This window comes from Amphiura filiformis, chromosome 14 (assembly GCF_039555335.1).
Source record: "Amphiura filiformis chromosome 14, Afil_fr2py, whole genome shotgun sequence".
In the NCBI taxonomy this organism is placed as follows: Eukaryota; Metazoa; Echinodermata; class Ophiuroidea; order Amphilepidida; family Amphiuridae; genus Amphiura; species Amphiura filiformis.
In genome coordinates, this window is record NC_092641.1 from 64,268,212 (window position 1) to 64,277,585 (window position 9,374).

General features: G+C 37.8%; 1 long non-coding RNA gene across 1 annotated transcript; it reads left to right on the forward strand.

Moving 5' to 3' along the window:
• The first annotated feature begins 1,586 nt into the window (after nt 1–1,586).
• LOC140169116 (uncharacterized) lies at nt 1,587–7,640 on the forward strand. The gene is made up of 4 exons (XR_011861360.1): nt 1,587–1,708; nt 4,705–4,794; nt 6,949–7,068; nt 7,487–7,640. It is a non-coding gene; the product is annotated as an uncharacterized lncRNA (long non-coding RNA).
• The last annotated feature ends 1,734 nt before the right edge of the window (nt 7,641–9,374 follow it).

Sequence of the window (9,374 nt, forward strand, 5' to 3'; positions counted from 1 at the left end):
CTGGTTGAAATTCGAACCCATAAGCGGTCACTTTAACTTATCTCCTCCCCGCAAATAGCCCATAGTAGCTAGGGCCGTAAATGCGAGAAATAAATTGCCATCCTCCCTGTGAGGAAATATTACACGGAAAAACAGTGGCATAATCGACGGGAATTATATAAATAAACATTATTTTTTACCAGGTTCGCCGTCGTAAATAATAAAGGAGACAAGTAGAAAAAGTGATCCCGCCTGGGAATTTTTTTTTGGGGGGGGGGGGGAGGAGATAAGTTTAAGTGACCGCTTATGGGTTCGAATTTCAACCAGCCAAATCATGAAGCTCTCGTGGCAAGTGGTTAAGGCACAGGTCTCGTAAACCTGAGGTCCTGGGTTCGATTCGTGACTTTTAGTCACATTTTCTTCCTCTCTATCTTCTGCCACTAGTTTTGTTCTGACTCCCTTTATGCCCAGGCCAGTAAAATTGGCTCCTAAAGCTAGAAAGGTAAAAAAAAAGCCAAATTGATTTTGTCACAATGCATTTTGCGAAATACAAGAACATGTTTCTTGAACTGGGCTCAAATTAAATTGTAAAATTGGTCAAATTTTGTTTAAAACCACACATCAATATTCCTCTGTCATTACGATTCAGGAAAAGTATATATATATTTGCATGGCAAAATTACCCGTCTCCTCCGCAGCCAATTTGGTTTCGCTCCATCGAAATCAAGCTGGCCACGGAAGAGACTACCCTCCTTTGTGTTTGTTCATTTGTGTATGGAGAGCCATTATTGGAGTCTATAATGACTTAGGCTACGCTCTCAGCTAGAGTCCGACGCTGCATTGTACTAGAAATACCTTTTCTGTGAAATCGCTATAGAGCCAACCGGGAACACGTATTCGTTTTGAAAATATAGCATTAAATTTAGTATCACCCTTGTGGCCCCCGTGCAGTGGAAAACCTTAATTCTTTCATTAAAAAGAAATGAAAATAAAAAACAACACGGATCTACCTGTGCACCTATAAAATGGGCGCAGCAATTTGCCTCAAATATGAGTGAATTTTAAGAAACATACGGGATATGATGAACATTGACCTGACGCCATGATAGCAGGATCTATTAGTCGTTTTATATACAATGTATATACCGTATTGTCATAATACCAATATTTATCATAATATATATGAGTAATATTTGATCAACGTAAACGTGCAAAGTTCATATGCACAAACGAATACTGATCTTTATGATATTCAGGTTTTTGTACATCACATATAACATGTCACATAGGAGGTCATACGTGTTGACCTTCATCTATTGTATTTGTTCAACTGTGTATGGAGGAAAACGCCATTAAAACTCCATCAGTATTAGGGCGTAGTTCAGTGAACTCATCGATTGTTTCCAAGTACTTTGATAATACAGATAATAAGTCATAATATATTAATGGGTCGAGGCGATTGCATTGAAAAACCTAATAAATTATTCATAACAGTTACGTAATCAATCGATAGACATACACTTTTCATTTGCAAACCACCAAAATTCGTAATCTTTTTAGCGTTGGAAAAGAAACAACTTGAATAGAGTGCCCTCTCAAGAATAGGTTCTCTGTGTATGCACTGTTGAATCAATTGACCAGAATCAGCATCGGTAGTTGAGCCTTGCAACGCTTTCCAGGTTTTCTGGCAATCATTTTCCCATCTGAGTTTTGCAGTGCTACTAAACAAGTAAGTGCCCTAGAATGTTATGTTTTTCTTTTTAGTATTGTAATATTAATTACAAAATTCATTTCAGTTCAGCGTACTGAAATCTGTACCACTTACAGACCCATTTAGTGATTTGCTCATCCCGACGATCGAAAAATCATCAAAATTTAGATTTTGGGTTATAAAGCACGGCGTATAGTCATAGTCATATAGTCATATATGTCACATATGATAGTCATATAACGGCCAACAGATAAATTATTGATATCATTGAAGACTGAGTTCCGCAGTCTAGGCGTATAGGACTGGCAAGCGAGTCTATGACAGTGGTTCAGCCTTGTTCGAGAAGTTAGCCAAGAAACTCACCGTAACTATCGTGTGCCCTTCGGAATAGAGTTCTCTGAGTAAGTTCAGCAAAGCTGTGTATTTAAGGGATCTGAATCAGCGTTTTGAGCGTTTCGACAGTATTTTTGTGGGACATGAGAGCACATCAGACATGTCGAATTGCATTCTGAATGCGATATAATACAAATGTTATGGCAAATTATTAAATTTGATATTTTTCACATTTTTGATATATAACAGTCCAGTAAATTGTATAAATCTAATGATATATTCTTAAAGTGTATGTAGCTGGGAGGAAAAGCCGACGATCAATTGAACATTTTGACCTTTCATATTGAAGATATGGATTTTTTCCCCAAAAGACCTAATTTAGTCTGGTGTTTTGGGGAAAAATCCATATCTTCAATACAGATAAATCGAAATTTATCAATTGATCGTCGAGTTCATCCCACCTCTACACTTTTAAAAGACACTTTTTAAAAGTATAAATCATCAGATTTATAAAGTTTACTTCGAGTCCTGTTAAATATCAAAAATGTCAATTTTTAATTATTTGCCATCAAATTTCAAAAAAGCAAAATTATTTGATATCAGAAGGACATTCTTCGTATTCAGAATGCAATTCGATATGTCTAATGTGCTCTAATGTCCAACAATAAATACTGTCCAAACGTTCATACCCCATCCCTTAAGACAAAATTTTAATGACTTATCCTTTACTTTTAGACAATTTATACAAAATTCTAATTTTTTTTGCACTTTCGCTGGAATCACTGAAAGGTCCTTTAAGGATACGAAAAGAAACGTATAAAAACGTGTAAAAACTTGTTCTCTAAAATCAAGTGTCCCCAGCAATGATTATCTATGTCCAGTGTGGTCACGTCACACTTCCGGTGTGACGTGTCCAGAACATCGATACAATCTTGGAAGACACCGATAAATTCCAGGACGGCCTGCCAATTTTAAGCTCCCTGTAATATCTATTGCTCATAACATACGAAGTCACAAACTTACAAACTTCAATATGCACTTCAAATACAGCAGACCAGCTGTTAATCATTACCGATCCTTCAGAACGTTTTATTCTTGCGGCTGTTTGATGTAGAATGCGACTTCGATATCTCCATTTTCCCTATCGAATCGTTATGTGTTGTTTACCATTTTGCCGGAAATGTGGGAAATCGCCAGGCCTTCTTCTGGAAATGCGCAAGGCATTGTGGGAAATTGTCAGATCTGTACACGTTGTGCGCGATTATGTCAGTGTTGCCAGATAAAAATGATGAACGGAAAAATAAATTGCCCCTGCAAGACCGCTGCACTCTCCATCCAACGAGTGTGTTTGCCGGCCATTTAGTTGTTTTATTTCGCAAAGGGGGATACTGTTTTGTTAATCTCAAGAAATTATGACAGGATTTGTCTGGAATCTGGATTAGATAAGATAACTGTCAGAATCCATAACGTTAATTTAGATCGCTAGACCTAACTACTTACATTATTTCTTAACTATCTGGCACTCGCTATTCCATTTCATTTTTACTTTAACTTGAAACTTGTATTTAAAAAAAAAAAGCACCCAAGGTTTCTTGCCTTCGGTGCCGATATGCTTGTTTATTCTAAGAGCCATATGCTTGTTTATTCCAAGAGCCATTGTGCGGACGTGATTGCAATCACCGATATTGCATCAAATTATAACTATATAGCCGTTTTGAAGTATAAAAAGCAATTACGTAAGTTGATGCGTAGCCGAATGGTTAGGGCGCTGGACTATGAATATCTGATTTGAATAATTTTTGTGGGTTCGAGTCCCTACGTGGTTGAATTTATTGTTTCCCTCTTTTTCTAATTTTTCTCCAAACACTGTGTACTTTCATTCTGGACAAAATTAAGTCCACTTTTTTGAAAACATCAAAGAAAATACAGTGTGCTGCAAAAGTGATTTTTGGTATACATATTCAAAGCCACTTTGCTCTTTTCTTTTCCACTCTTTTTTTTTCCAAGTTCGATTCACAATATCGGTTGTTGTATTTGTTATTGTTGTAGTTATTGTTATATATTATTGCGCAATCAGGGTAATATCCGCATCGATATCGTGAATCGAAAAAGACATCAAGGCTAATTTAAAATCAACACATTTTCCAGACGGTGGCTGAAGTGTCAATAGATTTTTACATTTAGACAATCCTATAGGAAAATTGTCGAAAAGGGCTTTTGCTCCCCAACATCAGGCCCATTGCCGCTCCTCATGACCCCTCATATATACCTCCCCTGGATGACACACGAGCTACGCAAGTTTCATGTCTTGAGCATGTGTACCGATTTTCTATTATAGGTACGCCCGGTACGCTTGAGTTCATGCTCTGCATGGCTGTTTGACAAAGTACCAAAATCTGAATTTTGGTGATTTTTACGATCGTCCGGATGAGCTGAATCACTGAATGGGCCTTTAATTCGATTATTACATAACTTCGGCAGTAAACAGTGTCTGTATGCTGAAGATTACACTGCAATAACAATTGATTTAGTACTTATACACTAAAATGCGCAAAATAACGGATAAGCTGGTTCAAAATCTAATGCGAAATGCGGTTTTGTTCATATTATGTAATTTTTAAAATTTTATTTCTATAAACTTAACAAAGCTCTTAATTGTTTTGTTTCTTTCCTATCTTCAGATACACTTTGTTACATATCACACAACATGAAGGGGGTTGTCATTGCGTACGTGGTCCTTTTTTCTACCGTTATTATAAATTCAGTTTGGGGTGAGTAAAACAAAAGTCGATCTGTATTCGTAGTAATGGTAGTAAATGTAACATGATTAATTACCATAGCGATAGGGGAAAACAATTTTGAATGTATTGATCTGGACTAGACGTACGCTGTAACCATGGAAGAAAGAGATGAGAAGGAACCACAACGACTTCGATCGGCCAAGTTTTAATCCGCTTATCTATTGACGCATGAAAAGAAAAGCTATCAATGGTACTTACTTTCATGTATGATCCATTTACCGCGATCGATGCTTGGCAAAATCATTACTGGAAAAAATTTATAACAAGCCCATCCACGAACAAACAAACGCTACCCAGAAGTAAGATTATGGAATTTCACTGATGCTCTGAACATGTATAGTAGCTTTGTTTTGGGATCTACAGTCAAACTGTTTTCTTGATCGTGTTGTGTAGGAAATGTCCTATAAAACATCGAAAAGGTAATCAAAATCGGCCGTTTTTTTGCTGAGTTTCATCTTTAGCAAATAAGGTAAGATTTTGGTGACTTTTTCGATGAAAAATAGATGTAAAATGTTCTTAAATAATGCACAATGTTCCGGTTGAGTCCGGTACATAAAACCTGTTTAATTTAATAGTTTATATGTGTATAATCGTAACTAGCTAACTCGTTTCAGTGCCAAAGACTGCCAACTCTGAGAAAAAAGTCATCAAAGTTCGGAAAAATTGGGCAAAATGGAAGAAAAAGATGTAGGCCATCAATGACCGATGATCACGTCACCAGAGAAAATCCTATAGGGTGCTTGCACGGAAGGTCATTAGTTCAAATCATTCTTCACACACGCTCCAGAAGACATGCAAATACATGGAATACAATACCAATCACCTATTTAACGCGGGGTATTGATCAAAGTAAATCCTCATGAATAACAATGTCAACTAAATGTCGGTAAAGGGAGTGGACAAAGTGAATGCGTTCGTTGTGGTTCCTTCTTATCTCTTTCTTCCATGCTGTAACTCTGCAACGCATCATTGATTATCAAAGAATAGGCATAAAGGCCTTGAAAACATGAAAGTTTAACGAATCGACCTGCCGAAGAGAGTAGAAAGGCCATCAATTGCGGTCACGACGGGCGGAAATGGGGTCAACTATTATGATTCCATCAGGCAGCAGTGATTTGCTTTTCATATCAATAATACGAAGGAAATAAGTGACCGGCATGACATGTATGCAAATTAATAACAATACGCTATTTACATAAGAATGTGGACACATGCAAAGTAGCTATTGTTACATCCTGATTCCCTTATCCATGGTACAGTCTACTTATAGTGCATGGCAATATATTCAAGAATTATTTCCCCTATCCGCCACTGGGACAAGGGAATAAAGAAAATGCGTGGGAAAAAAGAAAAGGAAGGAAGCCCTAAGAAAGAAATACAAATCAACACCGAGAGTAGCAAAGAGCCTACAGCAACAACGCGTCGGACAGAAACAAGAGAATAAATAAAATACATTATACAGAACAAACCGCGAAAAAAGCTAGTAACAATCTTCGAAAAAGTACTTGGAACGTTAGGCACGCTCTGCCGAAATTCCACGCTGAGAATTTCTTATGATCATGGAAATGACGTATATTGTGTATTATCTACAACAATGATCTACCATTCCCCTCTCCCCATCAATCAATGTTGGAGCACAATGGGAAACTGCTAAAGACATTAGCATTTCTCAACATTGCACGGGGTGAGGTGGTGACACTTTTCCCTTTTTTACACGCAATCGTTCAAAGACTTATTTCGAGGATTGTAGATAATGATTAATGAGTGGCGTAGCCATGCAGGACTTTTCTTCAGTGGGTGAAAGTGGGTGCAAGGTCACTGATCTTCAATATCTCGAAAATTAATTTGAAGAATACCCGTACGTATTCTGAATCCATTCTGAACCTTCTCGATCCATTTTGATACATTTCGACCAATTTCGATCTATACAGCTTATTATTGTTTTATATAGATAGTATTTTGCCGCCACTTTTTGTGTATTTGTGAAAAACCCATTTGTTTAAACTTTGACACAGTATAAAATACGCATATAATTGTAAGTTTCACCCACTTTGCATTATAGTATACGTCAATTTTCAGGCTGCAGGTTAACAATATTATATGACATTTTGTTACTATTCCTAGCATGGAAATGTGAGGATCTGGCAGGTACTGATTATTGTACCGAAAATAAAGGTGATTGTGACAACGCCAACGACCAATATTTCAAAGATGCATGCTCCCTAACGTGTGGAGTTTGTACCGGTAAGAAAAACATTTTTATCATTCTTGCACAAAACTCACTAAAAGGCCTAGCACGGAGCATATGAGTAACAAGAGTAATCGACAGCAAGCAGACACATTAGGGACGCACCATTAGATATTATCGGGGGGGGGCTAGGGAGTTAGGGTCATGCAGAATTGTTTTTCTTGCGGCGAAAATTTATTTTTCGCTGCCTTTGGAGGCAATTTTTTTTCATCAGAAAGCAATTTTTTTTTACTGATCGGTGAGGCTATTTTTTTTACTCATCAGTGAGGCAATTTTGGGCTGAAAATAGCGCATCTTCTTATGACGATCTTGTCAAAGAGGTTTACCCCCAGGGTATACCGATACCGATCTGATTATTCTGAAAATCATTATGCAGGCTGCTGGTTAACTATGTGATTTTGTTACTTTTCTTAGTATGGGAATGTGTGGATCTGAAACATCTTGATTATTGTACCGCATATATAGACACATGTGACACGGACCAAGATTTCAAAGCTGGCTGTCTAAAAACGTGTGGAGATTGTGGTAAGAAAAACATTTATGTTACATATGGGCAACAGAGTAATCAAGAGTAAGCCGACACATTTTGAGGTAGCAACTGCATTTCTAATTCGAATATTTCTAATTCGACACATTTTGAGGTAGCAACTGCATTTCTAATTCGAATATTATTAACTATATAGGGTCCACAACTTATAAGTTCCCCTTAAATACTTTTAAAATAAAAATATTTGACGAATTGCAAACTTGTTAAAGGTATGGGTAGCCTTAATTGTTTTACACAGATGGATCAAGGGTAACACGTCATTGCGTTACGTCATAATGGTTCATTATGTAAAACAGAGACGGTTTTAAACAGTGCTAAATGTTGCATTTGAGTCCATAGGGGCCAATTCTCAAACAATACAGTAGGTCAGGTTTATTCGTGTGTTAGTTAAATAAAATTTGACTGCTGTGGAGTCAGGTGCAACTTTTGAAACGGCCTATTTTCTTACACAATTAACCATTGTGACTGAATGCAATGATGCGTGGCGCTGTAAATTGGTCCACATGTGTAAAACAAATAAGGCTATACAAAGCTTTTTACATTTTTACATTTCGTAGAATATTTTTCGACTTATTAAATAACACTTACTTTAAAAAGGACTGGGCGTACCAAAGGAAAGTGCCTATAATGTAGGGTATTGTAAATTGTTGACATCAGTAGTAGGAATAATAGTAGGAATGAGTGAACTATGAAATAAATAAATAAATAAGGAAGAACTTTAGTCGAGAGATAAGATTCAATCTAGTCAACCAGATTTTCCAACATACCTTGGAGAAACTAACGTTGCGGCCAGTAGCACTGACCTTCAGCTGGGTTGTGATGTTAAACACATTGACCCCCGACGCCATTTGGCGAGGTAGAGTTCTGACGGTTCTGTCCGTCCCAGGCGTGTGAGATATTGTTTCTGAGTCCTCCACCACTGTTGAGGGACGGTTGTTTTGCTCTAACCCAAATGGTTTCTTTGACTCGTTCGTACCACCGTGACTCGTGGTCGAGGACTTTGACGTCCTCGAGGACCAATTCGTGTTTGCTGGCTTGTAAAGGTGTGTAAACCGCAGATTCCACGGGACCCGAACTAGAACGTTGATGTGGTAGCCTTTTCCTGAGTGGTTAGGATGTTTCTCCTATAGCGTCCGTTGCTGTGCCGAAATCACGGGATGCCGAACGGACGGCTTGCCGAAATCCTGGGATTCAGGCAGAGCAACACCGTACAGTTTATATACCGGTCCACTCTTTGGGCTGGTTGTCCTTGGGGTGGACTAAGACCTGGCAGATGGTGTTGACTGGTTTAAAGTGGGTTGTGATGTTATATTTCTTGAAAATACGCTTATGTTTTTCCGGTAGCACTTGCAATTCTACCAGAATAATTGCTGGAGTGTTTGGCAGGTTCTTTATTGTCTTTACCACCTAAGTTCAGGGCTTTATCAATGCATGAGCTTGCATGAACGCATGAGCGCATGGGCTTGCATGAAAGCTTGCATGAACGTACCGATTTGTATCCCGTTCAGTTGTGTGATTTGCTCCAAATATGCTTGGATAACACAATATGGCGGTCAATACAAACAATCGCATGGTTGCAGTATGGGTTTCCCAATATTTTTCTATCATTTCCAAACTTTATATGGAGAACTTTGAACACGTAGCTTTGTCGACGTTTGACGGTATCGGTCCATCCAAGTGGTATCGTTAAACTAAACGAACAATAGAAGTTAATAGTGCTTGACAACAATTTAAAAAATAGGCTCAAAATAAATT